This window comes from Episyrphus balteatus, chromosome 2, assembly GCF_945859705.1.
Source record: "Episyrphus balteatus chromosome 2, idEpiBalt1.1, whole genome shotgun sequence".
In the NCBI taxonomy this organism is placed as follows: domain Eukaryota; kingdom Metazoa; phylum Arthropoda; class Insecta; order Diptera; family Syrphidae; genus Episyrphus; species Episyrphus balteatus.
In genome coordinates, this window is record NC_079135.1 from 121,856,179 (window position 1) to 121,876,924 (window position 20,746).

The window sequence follows — 20,746 nt, forward strand, 5'->3', positions numbered from 1 at the left end:
GAGATACGGAATGAGAAATAATAGACTGTTTTCACTATAGAACAAATGAGATAATTTCGCAAATTATCTCATTTCAAATGTCAAATTGTATATAAACAAAATTTAATTGAAATTTGAACTGACCTAATTTTGCGAAATTATTTCATTTGGGCTGTAGTCAAAACAGGCTATAAACGAAATCGTTTGAAAATTAATAGCGTTTTCGTTTGGTAATTCTTAGAACGGTCCGGGACTGTCCGATCCGGAATGCCAAACGATCAAACTTGGATACTTCTTTTTGATTCTGAAGTTTGGGTTTCTTTGTATTTATGAATCATCAAATAATGCGAACGTCTGATGAAAGTTTTGTTTTGTTTATTTTTGTTTACTTCATAAAAAGGTATCTTTTATTTTTGTTTACTCACTTTATTTTAATATAATTTAAAGTTTGGCATAGTAAGGAGTCTTATGGCGTTTTCGATTGGCAGTCCGGAAGCGTCCGGAATCATTCTGAAAAAATTTTATTCACACAAAACTGTCAGTTTTGTACGAATAAAACGCTTTCAGAATGATTCCGGACGCTTCCGGACTGCCAATCGAAAACGCCATTAATTTTCAGAAATGAATAATAAACAAAAACGGGATCGGGTCAAAATTCTGGCTTCAAAATTCTGCTTTTCAAAATTCTGCTTTTTCAGCGAAAATTCTGTTTTTCAAAATTCTGCTTTTTTTCTATTCTGTTTTTCAAAATTCTGCTTTTTAAAATTCTGCTTTTCAAAATTCTGCCAGCATTATATTTGAACAAAAAAATTCTGCTAATTCTGTTTTTTTTTTTTTATAGCATATGCGCTGGCTAAAGAAAAATACACATCATTAATGTAATTCAACATTGGTACTTTCCTAAATTTTTTTATTTAAGTGTCGCAAATATTTTTTGAAATGCATATACTGACTTTCTTTCAAATAAAATATGTATACTAATTGGAACCGATGTTGTACATTCCTTTTCTTATTCAAAATTTGAATATTCATCTTTATTTGATAAATTAATAAATTTTTAGTTATTTTCGGAAATGTTTAATATTAAAAACATTTTCTTAATATTTTCAAATTTATTCATTTATAAAACAAAAATTAATTCGCATTTAAAAAATGACAAATTATGTAGGTAAGTAATCAAATAAGCAGATAATTTTTCAAAAAGATGATTTTACAGAATTCTGCAAAAAATTAAAAAAGGGTTTGGAAAATGTTAAAAAGCGCGCGCTTTTTAACATTTTCCAAACCCTTTTTTAATTTTTTGCAGAATTTTGAAAAGCAGAATTATGAAAAGCAGAATTTTGAAAAACAGAATTTTGAAAAACAGAATTTTGAAAAGCAGAATTTTGAAAGCAGAATTTTGTAAAGCAGAATTTTGAAAGCAGAATTTTGACAAAAGAATTTTGACCCCGGCAGAATTTTGACCCCAACCCAACAAAAACACTTCATTACTTTGACGTCTTTTGTGTGAAGATGTGTGCGTAATTCTCGTTTTGATTCTGCCTTAAAATTCGGAATCGATTTTCTCTTCTTTTCAGAATCAGAACTGTCATTGAGTGCCAAACGAACAGTTTTAGAATCGTTCGGAAGAATTCCGGAGAGTCCCGGACGACCAAACGAAAACGCTATAAAATAGTTGCAAGCAATTCAAAGTTTACACTCGATGGTTTTCTGAATGATGAGATTATTCGTTTGCAGTACTTATGTAAGATAAAAAGAACAAATTTCCGATGAAATGAAACTTCACGCGATAATAACCAAAAAGAAAAAAATCTCAATTGGAAAATTCTTGCACGTTAATCTCGACTTACTTGTTTGCCAAAACTGACAGGTTCGGCAGTAAAAGCTTTTTCACGTGAAATAAAAAACGCGGTTTATGGCAATATGCTGAAAACTTCACATCTCAAATTTACAGGACTTTTTTCGACGTTTTATTTTGACATCCGGCTGTCATATTTTTGATGCAATTTATTTTGTGTCACTTGATAAAATTTTTTGGAAACCGGGTCTAACAGTTCCGATTTTGATATTAATGTCAAACACCGGAAAGGTATGCAGTGGCGGTACAAAACTCCACACCTAAAAGTTGACGTTCCAGTTTGGAATTTTGTTCATACAATTACCCGTACCGCTGGCGCATACCATTCCGGTGTAGTCAAGCTTTTAATAGGTGTGTTTTTTATTACAACCGGTCTTAACTGGGCAAAAAAACGCAGTCTAAGCAATTTACATGTTAAATGTAACAGCACCTTAGCCCGTCGGGTTTAGTTGTTTAGCCCGCAGAATTCTCTGGGCTTAACTTTTTCGACAGATTAAAATCTGTGCTACCAAATGAGTTTTCTCATAAATTGTTTAGAATTTGTTTAAAAACATCAAAACTGATGTTTGGAATGACAATTATTTTTTTTAACTATTTGTTTAATTTATTAGTTAAACTTTTTTCCAAAAAACACACAAAAACCCAACTCTAAATACCTTTGTGTCAGCTGATTTCGGAACATTTAATATGCAGTGCTGCCAACTTTTCTAGTTAAGCCCGGAGGCGTTTTTTTTTTGTCTAGTTAAGCCCGGTGGTAGTAAAAACACACCTAATATTAAATTAATTACTGCCGGTATTGCCATATTATTTTTTTTTAATTAAAATTAAGAGTTTTGTAATTAAATAAAAACAATTATTTTATTTAAATGTTTACCTACTTATGTAGGTATATTAAAATCTTATGTATGTATATACAGATCTAGCTAAATTTTAGCTCCCATATACCTCCAACTATTTTAGTTTTCAACAACAAAGTCAATTACCCATTCATGATACCAATAATTTCATGTTATCAGATTACCCATACATTTTGTGATAGTTTTCAGGCTGTAAAACTTACGAAAATGACACAGAAAGCTTAGGTATTGGTATAAAATTAATTTGTAAGTTCATTTCCCCAAACATATTTTCCTACTAAAGCCTTGATTAAATTGACCTAAAAAGTGAAAAAGTACAAAAGTGAACATTTTCAAACTGATTTTGTGATGATTTCCCGAGAATGGAAAATTTGTATACTCGTTTTTACATAAAAAAAATGCGCTAGCAAGAAAAAAAAATGTTTTCACTTTCGAACTTTTACAAAAAGTGTTAAGCCTTAAGGGTTAACTACATTCACCACTTTTTAAAAAAGTACAAAAGTGAAAATATTTTTTTTCTCTGTAGCGCAAAAAAATAAGCTTTCTGCATCATTTGTTATAATTTTCTATCCCGCAAAAACATATAAAAATGCATTTGAAAATTTTCACTTTTGTACTTTTTCACTTTTTGAGTTAAGGCTTTAAGCCATAACTACAATGACCTAAAAAGTGAAAAAGTGGGAAATTTACAAAAGTAAAAAATTTTATTTCATTCTAGTGCTATTTGTTTAAGGAAAAAAAACTACAAAAATTGTTTTTGAAACCAAAAAATAAGCTTTCTGTATCATTATTTTTAATTTTGTGGCCGGAAAAACTGTCACAAAATGAGTTTGAAAATATTCACTTTTTGACTTTTCGCAAAAACTATTGATGAATAAAAAAATTTCAGTTATTAAAAATTTATTGGGCTCTGGGACCTGGTTAAATTTTGTTTGCAGATGGTTTTGTTTTTTTTTTTTTTATTAAAAAGGAGTTTCATGGCAGAAAAGAGGCAGAAAATAGGCAAAGAAAAATATTAAACAATTTGAAATTTTTTTATCCACCCCAATAGTGTCAAAAATTTTACACGGTGTTAACTATTTAACGCAATTCACACACGGCCTTAAGCCTTAACTACAATGACCTAAAAATTGAAAAAGTGGGAAATTTACAAAAGTAAAATTTTTGTATTTCTTTTTAGCGCTATTTGTTTTTGGAAAAAACTACAAAAAATCGCTTTCGATGTATTTGATGTAACTTGACAATTGCTCACAAAAAGGCTCATATGAATGCTGATAAAATACAATCACGGTCAATCAAAAAATGTTCTTAGGCCGTGTGCGAATTGAGTTAAAATGTGACGAATCATATTAGGTGTGTTTTTTATTACAACCGGTCTTAACTAGACAAAAAAAATGCAGTCTGGGCTAAGCAATTTACATGTTAAATACAACAACACCTTAGCCTCTTGGGCTTAGTTGTTTAGCCCGGAGATTTCTCTGGGCTTAACTTTTTGAAGAGTTTTAAATCTGTGCTACCAAACTAATTTTTTCATAAATTGTTTAGAATTTGTTTAAAAATGTGAAAACTCGCGTTTGGAAGGACAAAATGTATTAAAATAGTTTTGCTAGCATACATTTTTGTATCTCTTTGTAAAACATACATGAAAAATACAAGAAAATGACGAAAGCGAAAAATATGACAATTCTAAATTTTTGTTGTCTGCTGTTTTCGGAACATTCAATATACAGTGCTGCGGCTGCCAAGATTTCAGGTTAAGCCCCGAGGCGTTTTTTTTGTCCAGTTAAGACCGGTGGTAATAAAAAACACACCTATTGTATCAATATATCTGTTTGTGGCACGTTCCAGAAAGATAGCAGGAATTGACCTTATGAATCTTTCGAACCATTTAAAAATCATGTTTTGGAGGTTACAACGCAAAAATTTACTAAGCATAAAAAATAATTTTGCATTTCAAAGACTTAAGGCTTAACTACTTTGGCTTAAAAAGTGAAAAAGTACAAAAGTGAAAATTTTCAAACTGATTTTTATATAGTTTTTCGGGCTGGAAAATTAAATCAAATGATGCAGAAAGCTTATTTTTTGGTTTAAAAAACAATTTGTATACTCTTTTTCACAAAAAAATTGCGCTAGCCAGAAAAAAAATATTTTCACTTTTGTACTTTTTCAAAAAGTGGTGTATGTAGTTAAGCCTTTAAGCCTTAACTACAATGACCTAAAAAGTGAAAAAGTGGGAAATTTGAAAAAGTAAAAATTTTTATTTCTTTTTAGTGCTATTTGTTTTAGGAAAAAACTACTAAAAATTGTTTTTTAGACCAAAAAATAAGCTTTCTGCATCATTATTTTTAATTTTGTGGTCGGAAAAATGAGTTTGAAAATATTCACTTTTTGACTTTTTGCAAAAAGTGGCCGTTGTAGTTATACCTTTAAAGGCATTGACTACAATGGCCACTTTTTGGTATACATATATGTGTGTATCTCATTTTGATCAATATTTTTTTTGCAATCTCCTTTAGTTTCAAAAATGTATTTGGTGAAAAATATGACTTCTATCAAATGGAAAGTCAATTTATATCACATAAATATAAAGTAAAATGCACGATTGGGTATCACGTACTTACTCTTATGTGTAAAGTTAATTGTAATATATGAGGTTTAAATCAAAAAATATAATTGAATAAATTTTATACGCTTCCGTCGGGTGGATAACGAGAAACCCAAGTACTTATATAACGTTTCATAAAATAAGTTTTTAATTTCAAGAGTACGACCTTGTTTGTGATTTTTTATCAAAAATCATTAGACCCGTTTTTGATAAGGATAATTTTTAAGTAATATGGCAGGTACAACGTACAACTAATTTTAGTCTCAAAAACAAATTTTCAATTTTCACGTTAGGGAATTTTAAAAAATTCATTGGGAAGTAGCAATTTTTATTGTGCGAGGTAGAAACGGTAGAGTTGTCAGATAACAACCGTTTATTTTCATAATGTTTGGCATTTTCTAATTCAATCTTAGCAACTTAAGTTTTGATGTAACTTGACAATTGCTCACAAAAAGGCTCATATGAATGTTAAAAAAATACAATCACGGTCAATCAAAAAAATGTTCTTAAAATCGTTACAGGTGATGAATCATATTGTTTGTGGCACTCACCAGAAAGATAGCAGGAATTGACCTTTTAAATCTTTCGAACCATTCAAAAATCATGTTTTGGACGTGTCTCAGGCAAAATGAGAAAATTGTTTCGACAAAAATAGTTACAACGCATGCAAAAATTTACTAAGGATACAAAATAATTATTGCATTTTCAACGACTTATTTCCGTTTTCTTACCATAAGGCTTAAAATGGTCAGGTTTAAGGCAGACCATCTCAACTTAATTCCGGAATTTTTAGAGACTTTGGTTGGTCGGATGTTATAAAAAGTAAGCTGACATTTGCTTCTCTAAAAATTCAGAACTGTTCAGGTGGCTTGCTAAATTAAAAAATTAAAAAAAAAAACCTGTAACTTTTAAGGTATAACTACAAGCTACAACGGCCACTTTTTGCAAAAAGTCAAAAAGTGAAAATTTTCAAACGCATTTTGTGATAGTTTTTCTGACGGCAAAATTTAAAATAATGATGCAGAAAGCTTATTTTTTGGTTTAAAAAAGAATTTTTGTGGTTTTTTCAAAAACAAATAGCGCTAGAAAGAAATAAAAAATGTTTACTCTTGTAAATTTTCCACTTTTTAGGTCATGTAGTTAAGGGTTTATTTTAAATGCGCCACAAAACACTGTCTTGCATAGTTACAAGACAAAGAATGGTTCCGCAAGTAAAGTAGTTCATAACTTTAAAGCGAATTAATTACTTTTTTATCTTAATATGTAAAGAAAAAGCCAGAATGTAGCTACAATTTCTAGATTTTAACTTCGGTTAGATAAAATAATTGAAATGATTTAATAATAAATAAGTTTAAAATACTTTTTTTTTAAATCACAAGTCTTATAGAAAATGAAAGAAAGATAAAACCGAAAAAAAAAACTCACCCTTAAAACAGGATCCTTGTGCAGCGCTTCCGGATATTCAATATCTCTAATTCGATGTCTTCCAAACAAACCCGTCGCAAAACTCTCCGCACTCTTAAGTGTCCGCTGCGTGGCAGTATATTTAAATAAGTACAAATCTGGATCATAAGTATCTTGTAAAATATGCGGATAACGTTTTTGCATCCTCTCAGCCAACTCAATCAACTCATCTTCACCCTCCGCAACCAAAAACTTCTCCTCCTCCGCGCTAACATTGAAATACCAAAATTTAAACATTGCCAATTCGTGTGGACAAAAGCGGGCGTGAGCATTATTTAGAATTCTTTGTTTGATACGTGTAAGTTTTTCTTTGGCGTTGATAATGATTTTCTTGCTGGGATTGCGTGCGCCATGACGAATGACTGACCAAATTCTCGTTGCCTTGCATTCTTTAGCAATGATATGATCATGATCATTAAAAGAATTTGTTTATTTAAAAATGTTGAAAATATTGTAAATAAACAAAAACAAAGTACCTGGATATTCAAATTTACTTTCATCTAAATTAGCTACAACACGGTAGGGAGTCTTCGTTGATAGATGGTGTTCGATTTCATGGCGCTTCAAATCGGAACAATTGTGTTCGATTTCAGCAAAGATTAGAGTAACATAAAAGAAGGCAGTGATAATAATTGTTTTTAAGTAAAACATTTTATGAATTTTAATAAATATTTGAGGAAAATACAAAAAAAAAAAGTTTTGTAAAAATAAAATATTAAAAATCACAGAGGAATTTTGGATGAACAAGAAAGAAAGAACAACGAATACAAAGTAAACAAAAAAAAACAATGCATGAAGAGAATTTTTTTTTACATGAAATGTCAAAGTGACAGCGAAATTTTTAAATCAGATGGTTGCTATGTCGGTAGAGTAGTTTGATGTATAGACCAGTGCTTCTCAAAGTGGTTTTATAAAGTGAGCTACCGGAAGTAAAAGGTAAAGGCAGTTAATTTCAAAAATTTATTGAATAAATAATCTATTTTTGTATATATTTAAGGGATTTTCCATTGATAATTTTTGATTATAGCATGAAAATTGTAATAGGGCTTTTAAGCAAGAAGTGCTCAAACGTCCACAATAGAAAACTTCAATGTTCAAATGTGATTCATAGCATTGTATATAATAGCCCTGTTCCATTGGAGGTGGTAGTTTACTCATTAGTAGATCTAGTACTACAAATAACACACGATCTTCTACTAGAGGAGATACGAAAGTGTAGTTGTTGTAGTAGATTTCTACTCACGAGTAAACTACCACCTCCAATGGAACAGGGCTAATATATTTCTATAGTACTATCATGAAGTCGAATTTAGTATTAGTTCAAGTCACCACTATTTTGAGGTGGCGCTCAGTGTATTTATTTCATACAAATTCTGCTTTTTTAAGTTACCACCAGAGTTCATGTGATTGTTTTACTTCATGATAGTACTATGGAAATATATATATAAGCTGCGTTCCTTTGGAAATATTTATCTACTGCTTAGTACTTAAAGCTGCTTTGAACTACTTTTTCAGTATAGCAAAAGTAGTTCAAAGTAGTTTTAAGTACTAAGCAGTAGATAAATATTTCCAAAGGAACGCAGCTATACAATAGCCCTGTTCCATTGGAGGTGGTAGTTTACTACTAGTAGATGTTTTGGTTAATCTAATACTATCATCTACTCATGCTCTTCTTCCCGAAGAGATACTATTTGTATTGAATTCGTTGAAAGTGCGTTCCATTTTGAAAATCCCAACTAAAAATTTTGCTTCTATAAAGCTTTATAGAAGCAAAAGAAGCATGTATAAAGCTTTACAGAAGCAAAATTGTTAGTCGGGATCGCTAGTAAACTACTAGTAGTACTTTGCCACCTCCCAATGGAACAGAGCTAATGATTCATTGTACGTGATATTGATCTTTTCTTTTCTTATAAAACTATTTGGACGTAGAGAGAATTTTCTACAAATTAGTATGGGGACGTATAATATTTTTCGCTTAGTAATTATTTTGAATCACATGCGATTCATGAACGCTGGAAAAACGGCACAAAATAGATTTCATGAATCTAATATGATTCTTTAGACAGTGAAGTTGTTAATGTTTTTTTTTTTCCGGCAGCCAGAGCATTAAAACATAAACAAAATCAGTTATGTTTCTGGTATTATTTCTGTCCATTTCGGGTATGGGATCGACTCCGTTTTCCCTCGAGTGGTGAAATTCACCTCACCAATACATATGTAAATGGCTCCGCAGTGATAATAATTTGCATACTATTATGAGCCAGAATGCGTAGGCCAAACTTGAACTTCGGAGGTTTCTTCATTTCTAACTTACTCTTAAATGATTCAACCGATTTTGATGAACTTTTTTATAAAAATAAGTAAAGAGAAAGCACATTTTTGGATTATTTCAAAACATTTCATTTTTTTTTTTTTTAATTTTCTTTTTTTGAAAAGGGTGTAAAAAATATATTGAAACTTTGTTTTTATGTCTCTTTATTATTTCTTTAAAATGGCATTCCAATTTTTTTTTGTTTTTGTTTTTTTTTTTTGAAAAACGTTTCAAAATTTGTAAATGTACCTATTCAAAAAATTACTTTTTTTTAATAGAATTTATTTATTACACTGGTTTACAAAGGTTTTGTTGCCAAAACAAAATATACTTTTCTAAAGGTTTTCGGTGTCCTAAAATCGAATCAGAAGACAGAAAAAATTAATCAGCTCCCGTTTTTGAAATTTTAACAAACAACTGAATATATATCGGCAAGTCAAAAAGATATCGCAAAGATTTTAACAGGTATTGAAAGAAGGAAAACAGTTCTTATATAAGCTGTTACTAAATATGCTCAAACAATTTTCCTTATATAAAATAATAAGGTACGTTTTTTTTTGCATTTTCTATTAATTTGATTAACTTTTTCTGAAAATCCGAGCTCAGGATATCGAAAACCTTCAGAAAAAGTATATTTTTATATAAAGTTTAATTTTGTTAACTAGAGTGTTATCAAATGAATTGATTGATCTCGCGTTCATACAATCGCAACAATAAATTCGTTATAAAATGCCATCTTTATCTATGATCTACAATTTTTAAGACATTTTATTATGATTTCTGATAAAATGAACCACGCGGTAACATCTAGTGCCAAATTTAGAATGGGTATTAACCACTTAAAAATCTCGATTGCGCAAAGATACTTTACCCATTTTATCTGCTGGTCCTCAAAAAATATTTTGAAATTAAATATATTAAACCCATTCTTAATTTTTTCCAAAACAAAATGTGGGAATCCATATATGTATAACAAAAATGGGAATATTACAAAAGTTTGCGAAAAAGAGTGCAAAACATAAATCGTAGGTAAAAATCTTAGATTTAAGTTAATAAAATAAATATGTACATGTACATGTACATGTACGTAATCAGCCGAAAAATCCTTTTCACATTTTACTTAATAAAAGGATGTCAAAGTTCAAAAACTAAAAAAAAAACTTAAAATTCTCTTTGGTAAATAAATCAGAGGAAAACGTAAAATTAAAAGGAAAAAAGCTGTTGTAAAAGTTTAATTTTTTAAATTAGTTGTATTTTTGAGAAGATAATCTTAATCATAGTCGTTTTAAGACCCCAGTTTATATTATACTGGGGTTTATCCAATGTTATTTGGATAGGATAAACTCCAGTCTTTCTTAGAAGCAGCTTAGACAGTGTCTATATGAATATGGCCCAATAGCTATTTAAAAAAAAAAGAACGAAGTGAAAACCAGAAAACTACCTCATACATTTAGCATTACGTCAGCAAAGCCTTTACTACAAAAGTGACCATTTTCTTAGATATTTTTGTATAGTTTTTTTTCGGGCTGGAAAATCAAAACAAATGATAAAGAAAGCTTAGTTTTTGGTCTAAAATACAATTTGTATACTCTTTTTTACAAACTTTCAGCGCTAGTGAAATATTTTTATTTTTGTACTTTTGCAAAAAGTGTGTAGCAGTTGTTATAATTTGGTTTTCATATTGAAAATTTACTCTACTCTAATCCAGTAGGTATATGAAATTCGTTAGCTAATTCATTAGAAACCAAACTTTCTGATTGCATGGCATACGAGTTTCTACTTTGTTTCTAAACAACGTGAGAGCAGTATACAAATATACAGATAAATAAATACCTATCTGTATCCCTTACGAGTATGTAGTAAGTTTGTACATTTTAGTTAATATTGGATTCGTACAATAAACAAACTGAAAATCTTATAATCTTTTAAAAATTTCATGTTTCTAAACTAAATTTTTTACTCCAAAATATTTTTGCGAGTGAAAGTAATTATTACAAAATGATAAAACGAAGCTATATAATCAGTGCAAAATTTCACCAACCAACGGGCATATTAAAAGAAGTGAGTCCTCCCGATAATTTTGGAAAACGTCTAAACTATTAACTTTTTGTACAACTTTTTTTTAGAGGAATCAAATGTTAATTGTTAAGTGTGTTTTTTTTTAACTTCGGTATACAAATACTAAAAATATTTAAAACAAAATTGAATTAAAAAAGCAAGTTCTTGCGACGCTGATGTGCATTTGATATTCCTGAAAAATGTTTGTTTTAGAGTTGGGGATATGCGCGGTCATTCCTCAAAAAGAGTAATATTAGACACAACGGAACAAGTAGTTCGGTCTTTGCAGATTAAGTTTCTAGCAGGTATATGGTAATCAAAATTCTTGAAGAAGAAGTTGTCTTTGTTTACTTTGTGTTTGATATACTATCATATAAATTAAAATCATACTCCAATTGTACGTTCTTATGAAAATTACATTATGTCCATTTCCAATCGTGCAAAACGTGAAGTATACAGATGTTCTGTTTTTATATACATACATATTTACTCTTGTGGAGAACACAGTATTTTATTTTATTAGGAAAAGAATTAAAATGAGGTACCACTGAACCAACTTGTTTCTACACTATGAAAATCAAAGTGCTTAGAACTTAACTTTTGGTAAAGGAGGAAGTCAGAAATAAAAAAAATAACGACTCTATGAAAAATAACGATAAAAAACGTTAAAGATAAAATTTCTGTAAAAAAATCACTTGAATATGTGATATCAGCATTTTTTGAGAAAACTGTTTTTTAAATGAGTTAGGAGTAAGGTACCGTTAGTTTTAGTCCTGTAAACTATGAAAAATATAATTGGATAAATAGATACCTACATAATTAAAAAAAAAAAAAAAAAAAACAATTCATTTGTAGACTCTGGCTTCTTAGTGGATTAAACAGACTGAAAGACAGTAAAACAGATACAATTTTAGCATTATACTGGGTGTCCTTAAGTTATTGTCACAAACAAAAACTATGCGTTCCTGTTCCTGAAATAATTCTAAGGCATAAAACTTATGAGGTAATTTTCTTGTTTTGGCCTCTATTTCATCAAAACTACTACTTTATTCGAACAAGAATTTATAATCTTTTAAAGTTGTTCAAAAACCTTTTACTTTTCATCTAACGTGTTTCCCGCAATTTGATATCAGAGAAGATTCTAATCATTTTTAAGTGTTTTTTTCCATACTTTTTGCATGTCGATAAATTTATTTATATATAAAATATCATTATTTTATTGATTAATTTGATGTATTAAAAAACTGTAATCTCAACTTTATGTTTATATTGTAAAATAGAGTAAAAAGATATTCTATATTTTCTACAATCTTTATGACTTTGATAAAATTTATCAAATTAAAAGGTAAGTACTGATGCGCAAATCTAATAGTTTTTATGTTCTTATCAATTAAACTCTTAATCGATAAACAACAAAAATACTTATATATATTTTTTAAGTAACCTTAACAGAAAAAAATTGATTTATCTTTTATTAGCAAAAACTGACAGCAAGATTTCTTTTTTTTATAAAATAAAAAATAAGTCTAATAAATAAATTAGACTTATTTTCAAAGTATGATCACAAATCATCATTTTTATCTGCATTTTACGTATATTTGAGTTATAAATTTTAACACGCTATTCGAATATATAGCTATCTATAAAATAGAAATCTTTGTCAGTTCTATGACTTCTGAAATTTTATGATTTTTTTCCACAATGAACAATAAATTGTTTATCGTTCGTTGTCGTTAAATAATATTTTGAATATTATTTCCAAGGTCATCTAATATGAATTATCGGATGTCGTAAAATTCATTGTATGAAGACTGTTGATAAACACGTATACTTTTCTTAAGTGTTTAAAATAATATTACATACGTATAATAGTAGTGAAATCTGGCAACTTAAAATATTAATTTATTGCTGAACAAAATGCATCATAAGATCATTCCGAAAATGAAAAGAAAGAATTGAACTGACGACGTCCCGTCCTTTAAGAAACTTGAGAGACACAAATTTTCGTTCAAAAAATTATTATTTTAGTAATTCTTTTCAATGAACTAATTGTGTGCAAAATTGTATTATATTTCGTCAAGTTTCGAAATAATGAGGGTGTGAAAATTTAAGTTTCGAAAGTTTTGTGGAAAACATTATTCTTTTTTATGGGCTGAAATAAACTGTTGTTTAAACTTACTCAATTTCGAAAACTTTAAGGGTTTCTGCCAAAGCTTTTTTGCACATCTTTTTGTGCTCAATCATGTTTGAAGCCTTTGGCCAAAAAGTTCTTTGTTTTATAAACAATAAAAATTGGTAAGTATTATTTTTGGTAATTTCTAGAGAACACTTACAAAAAATATTATTTGACAGATCGTTCAACTTACTTATTCTCGATAACAGATAGAATTAAATAATTCAAGATAATTGAATGGTTTTTTTTTTAAAGAATGTAAGTCCACTTTATAAAATGTTTCAGCAGAAACAAAAAACTTGTGATTTGTAAAGAATAATTCATCAGATTTTTTTTTAAAGTATTGCAAATGACTTTTAAGACAATATATCTAAATTTCAGCCAAATTTATTTACATAAACATAGAAAATTTTATAATTTTGTCTGGTAGATTTAACTTAAAAATTAGTTGAACAAATAAAAATACTAAAATTTGATTTGCTATTTTTAGATAGTCTTTTATTAAGTCTATATAAGTCTTAAGTTGCACTTTCCGTCTCTTTACTTTGCTTTTAAGATGACATTGTAATCTATACCACACTCCTAAAAAGCTCAGATTGAACGTCAGTATGAGTCACGGTTTTTTCGTGCATGCAGCCAGCTGTTCATCGATTTATAAGACGTTATCACGCCAAAAGTTGTGTATAAGTTTTGGATAATGTTCGATAATATCCACTAAAAATAGAAACAAAGCCTTTATGTTGTCAAAATTATTCACTTGAACTTTTCTCTGTTTAAAACTTTTTGTATTGTGTTTGTTATATGCCTGCTATACATGTAGTTTATTTTGAAAAGGGTATAAGTTCGGATGCTAAAATTTTCAAAATATAGGTATGTGCTCATAACTTTTAAAAAGTGGACTTACCCCCTTTTCAAAATAAACGATTTAATTGTTTGTGAATAAAAAAACACGCATACGCCATAGTGAACGTGTTCAGTTAATTATACTAGAATGAATTGATGCTATACGGTTTGGAATTATAATATTGGCATAGATCTAAATTATGAAAGGAAATATTTATTAACTTAAATAACTAAACTTTTTTTCATAAATATGTTTTTGATTAAAAATGAAAGGACCTCCAACCAAAAAAAATGTATACAAACATTTTAAACAATCTTGCACATATTTAGAATATTATATTTACCCTCACTCAATAACAGTTCTTTTCTTTTTCCCACCCAGAAGAAAGATTTTTTGTAATAATTTCGTCATAGATTTTGTTAAAAAATTGAGAAAACCTACGTAGTTTTATAAAATTCTAAGTAGAATTTTAAAGGTAGGTAAAAAAAAAATTAATTGAATGAATTGCCTCTATATTCATTTATAAATATTAAAGAGTGATTTTAAAATGCAAAACTACCTGTTTTCCTCTACACAATCCATAAGACAAATGGGCTACCATGCAAAAAGAACTGATTTTAATCAATAAAAAAGGAATATAGAAATAGATTGTGTTAAAATTTTAAATATAAAGTTCATCAAAACTCAGAATAACAGCAAATCATTGTATTCAATCACTCTTCCCACTGAACACCCAGTATAAACGAATTACTTATTTAAGTTGATTGACACAATGTGCCAATAGATTGATATTAACACCTAGATAATATAGTATTGACATAAAAAATTATATTTAATAGTGTGTTAATTTCTTAAAATATTTTCGACTTGGTTACTAAATCATCATAATTCAATGGTGGCAAAAATAAATACCTAAATTGTGATTTTCTATACCTTTTTGTAGATATACCTTCATACTCGTCATGTGACAAAAATTTGAAAACTAACCAATGCGTATTTTATGTAAAAGTACAAGCTGTATTTTAAGGAAGCCTCAATAAAGTACTTGACTCAAACAAAAGCGTAAATCGAGCTTGTTAATCCTGGTCAAATAGACCCCTTTTTAAAATAAACTAAACAAAAAATCCATCCCTTTAACACTTCTTAAATGCTTCCCATTCTTTCACATGTTAAAATTTAAAACTCGTCTACTAATGTAAATGATCTAATCACTTTTGAAAACATTAAACCAAACAACAGCCAGTTACAAAAAAATGTCGCCCAAAGGACGAACTTTTCAACAAAAATCCATAACAATACAATTTGCGCCCAGAAAAAAAAAAAAAAACAAAATCAAAGCTCCCCCTTTTCATTCTAACCTAACCCACAACTTGTATATACGAAAAATGGCCATATCAAGTTTCGAGATTAACCAATCTACTTTAGAGATATCAATTTCTATACGACACAAATCTGATAGATAGCTCATATCGTAAATTAGAGAAGAGATATAGAATATAGAGGCTCTATGTAGATTAAAAGTTGATATATACTCGTAACTTTTTCATTGATAGAACCGGCGACGAAGCGCGGCGACACTCTGGGAATGATGTTATGTTATTTGAAGCTCACGTTATCTAATGTCAATATAAAGTACCTATATTGTATCTTCAATTTTTACTGATAGAATAAAATTCATATAAACATGTTGTAGAAACATGCCAAAACTACCCTACCGACAAATGCAAACAAAATGCGAGAAAGCTCCGACACGATATCAGTTTAAAAGCTAAGGACTCTGCGTTAACTTGGTCAGTGTGCTCGAGAAGTTGGCTAACTTCTCATCGAATTTCATTCACTTCGCTTTTTGCCTCTCGACTTGTTGTCTAGCTTGTTCGTTTTTGTGAAGCTAATCGAAACCGATATAATTTGTAACAGACTCAGTTGTATTTTTCCTGTGTTCGAGTAAAGCAGTTTTAACCGCATATTTATCTTTTTTGTTGTTGTTGTATTCTTGTTTTTTTTGGGGGGTCTTATAATATTTCGCGCACCACCTTATGGTACATTGAGTCTATATCTTAACGTGATTTTGAATATAAATCTCCTGGAGGCGATTACCTGTGCTGCCATATCAGAGCCGGTTCGCGGTTCGCAGTTCGCACCGTGTGCCGAATATTATTTCGATAATTTTATGAATATTTTATCGGGTTTTGCTTTTGTGTAGTTTGCATTTGAGATATTTGGATACAACATATATTTATTTTTTCCTTTTTTTGATTTTTTTTTTTGTTTTTTGTTTTATGTCAGTTACACAGCAACCATCATTACGGTCGTTGTGAAGAGCGATTTAATGCTCGTTTAGGACGTTTTTACTGGCTTTTTAGCACCTTTTTGTTTGTTCGTTGTAGTCTTGATGCAGTATCATTGCACTCTGGAGGAGGAACACAATAATAAATATTATACGTATATGTAAAGGAAAAGTAAACTTGTTAACAATTTAACACCCTTTAAAGTCGTGCACATTCAATCTCACGGGTGTAATGTGTTTTTATTTTGGATTTTAAGACTTTTAAAGTGAGTTAAAAAAGACGTACGTGATTGTACACGGTTTATGTGCATCTTATGCAAATTAACTCGGCGAGATATATTGGAAAACGATTTGTGTTATTTTTTTTTTTTTTGCAAAATTATCAACTTTGTTGTAATAAAAAGAAAAGATGAATATGAAGCTGGGAACAGTGTGTTCTTGTTATCTTGTTATAAATTAAGTCCGAAGGTATGTTTGGAATTTAAAAAGTGAAACTAGTTTTTTGGCCTTTTTTTTGGTTTATGTTTTTTTTTTTTTTGCATTTTTATAAATTGAATAAAACGAAGTGCGAGTTCTCGCAAAATAAAGTGAATTGTGAAGAGAATGAAGGTTTTTGCGTTTAACATGTTGACCATGATTGTAATTTAAATAATTGATAGAATTACATTAAAACAGTACAAAGCATATAAAATATATATGATAAGTGAAAACTTCCTTCTGGCAGAGATTATTATCTACTAAATTAAGGTAATTTTATGGTAATCTTTTATTGTTTTAATTTTGGTACATTGAATAAGATTTTTGGTACCTACATTTGTTTATATAGGATGATGCAATATATTGCTGATTTCATGTTATAGCTAGAAGCGGTAAAATTTGAATTTTGTTTAAGAAGACAAAAAGAGTTATGTAAATATTTTATCATAGTTTAAATATTCTAAATTCTTGAATATCGTTTAACATAACGGGTATAAGCAAATAGAAGAAATTCATTAAAGATAATTTTCATTCAGAAAAAAATAGCACTCATACACCACAGTGAACTTTTTTAGTTTACTGTATTTGAATTAATGTTTACTATAATTTGATGTAAGAAGGTTTAGAAATGTATAAAAAGAACAATTTCCCAATTGTCTTTTGTCTTAGAGAATATAGAAATCAAAAAATGTATTCATTGAAACTGAAAATCTAAACCATAGAAAAAGATGATTTTACTGACCAATTTTTAGTTAATTATTAGGGTTGAAATACGTTTTCCAACACAAATTGTTTAAAATTATTACAGCCATGTATTTTTTGTGTTTTATTTTTGTTCCGTTTAAAATAAAAAAAAAAAGTTGATTTTAAGTAATAATTTAATAATAATATCTTAAAAATAACATACCATTTATTTGTTTTTTATTTTGAAACATTTTTGAAAATTTTTCTTAAAAAGAACTATTTTTTTAAAACAAGCTTCTACAAAAAATTCAAAAATTCTTTTCCATACAAAAAAATTTAATGGTTTTTTTTTAGTATGAAGATTAACAACGATTTAAAAGGTATTTATATTTTAAAAACAATTTTTAATCCTTTTTTACTTTTCTTATAAAATTGATGATAAATTCAAATTATAATTTTTGTTTTATGAATCCCTTATAGCAAAAACTTTAAAATTCAAAGCTAATTTTCCAATTAGTACGTGCGATTCAGTAATGAATTTTATTTTTACCTTACATTAACCTTTTTTAACCGACTTCCAAAAAATAGGAGGTTCTCAATTCGTCTGTATTTTAATATTTTGTTACCTCGGACTGGATGAACCGATTTGGATAATATAGAATCTATGAGAGAACCATAAATCTAACTAAATAAAATAAAAGTCGGTTTTGGTTTTTTGATAAAAATGATTATGAAAAAATTATGATTATGAACGAAATTCCCCTTAATTTCATGGGATAAATCGGATTTTGCTGTCATTCAAAAATGTTAATCGCCAGTGATTAAGTTACAGAACGACATAATATTTGAAATGCAATTCATTTAATTAATTTTATTTAAAATTTAAAGATATTTGTACTTATTTGTATGTGTTTCAAATAATATAAATAATAATAATAAAAATAATGTGTTTCCATAATTTACCAATATGTAAAAAATATTTTGCTATTTTGGGAGTAGCCAATTTAAGTTTTCAATTTTTTTTCTATTCAAAGTCAATTTGTGGAAAAAATTGCCCCTACCACCAAAACGATAAAAATTTCTTTAGTAATCATGTATAATGTTTGCCTTTCCGAAACCTAGGAAATGTTTTACTGTTAGGAACTTGTATTTACTTCATAAAATTAAAATGAATTATTTTTGTTTGCATAAATCTGAGCTTAATGTAAAAAAAAACCGCAATTATCATTATTATGTTCATTTGAATGTTCAATGAACAGAATATTCACACTCCATTTAATTTAATGTCGCCATTTTAAAATTTGCTTGCAATTCGACAGATTTCTCAAACAAATACATATTTTATAGACACCTGACGAAATAATTCATTTATGGCCGTAGTTTAAAAATATTTATTATTTATCAGTACCTTAATCCGCCTTTTGGAAGAACTAATGTAAAATGTGAGCTTTTTTTTGCAAATTTAAGTTAACTCCCTTCAGGATGTTTCTCTTTCCTTTTTCCTGTTAGAGTTAATTTTGTCTAAAAATACTGGCTGAGTTCCAGAACAGCAAACAAAAAATGTTGATGCAATTTGCGGTAGCATTTAACTTATCAAACGCATCTGCAATGCAGCCTAAATGCTTTTGGATACATTCTACTAGGAATTTTGGAATTTAGATAGACAACTAAATACGAAGCTATGGCAAGGTGTTCTTTTGATGAAGATTAAAAAAGTGAACAACTTTATTCAATTTTCTGCCAATTTTCTGCCATTGTAATTGCATCAATTGCAAAAATAATTTGTACAAAAAAAATTCTCGTGTTTAACATTTTATCCGACTCACAAATTTTGTAAAACAAATAATTCAAAAAATGATTAATGAAAAAGAGACTTTAAATTATTTCTTGACTAAATTATTAATGACTAAAATAACTTGTAAAATATGAATACAAGGTTCAAAAAAAATAAAACTTTTTTGATATTTTTGTTTGAAAAAATGCGATTTAAAATACATACATATTTTTCTTTACCTATAAAATTTTAATAAAATTTAAATATCTTCGTGTCAAATTGAATTTACACTATTTCAAAATGCAAGCTCAAAAGAAAATTTAACTCAAAAATAAAACTCGCTAAAAGAAGTATAATCTCAAAACATAAAAATTCATTTTATTTTTAAAAATCTTTCAGGAGCAGTATTTGCAAATATAACAATTGAGTAAAGTCTCTAAAAATCCGACCAAAGTAAATGGAGTCTGAGATATTGCTTTTTGAACTGAAGTTACATTGCCATAACACTATAGCTTAAAAAATGTATTATGGCATACCTAGTAACAATTAAAAACGTTTTTTTTAATTAAGATGAATTTTATTGAGTGGATTTAAAGAAAGACGTAAATAAAAACCATAACCGTTATTGTGGTTTCAGCACATTTTTTATTGCAAAAGCACTTTAGTACGCCATACCAAATTTTTATTTAAAACTGTTAGAGATTATAATAGCTGCCAGAATATTTTTGAGAGAAATTTAAAAAAAAATTGGGGCCAAAAATAGCCGTTTTCAAAAATGTTTTTAAAAAAATGGTTGCAATTTTGTTTTGTATGTTATTTTTTTTTTTTTTTTTTTTTTATTTTCGAAAAGTTAAGTTTGTCAGTCTTGAAAAATTTTTGTTTTTTATTTTTTTGATACACTTTATCATGCTCATTGCCGAGCGTACGAAAAATTGTTTTTTCTCTTCATATGCCTTAAATCTCAAAGTTCAAAAGAGCCAAACATTGTTAAATGAAAATTTTAAAGAGCTCTGGCAAAAAATTTAAAGCGGAATTACATATTTCGTGACAACGGAATCCTCGAAATACCAAATTAATTATGGCTGAAAAAGATCACAACACAACATAATTACCTACATAAAATATTTTACCAAGGAAATTTGTCAACCACATGTTTGCATATCACTTTTGAAATATTTTTTTTTTGTTTTTCCATATTACCTAGTCTTACAACTGACATATCGCCTTTAAGGTTTTAATTTCTTAAACAATGTTAAAAAAATTTTACGCCCTCGTTTAAAAATTTGTTTCGGCTTCATTAATATTGAATTCCTGATAATTCAATATGCGTACGCCTTCTTAATAATTGCGAGTCTATAACTTACAAGGACGTTTT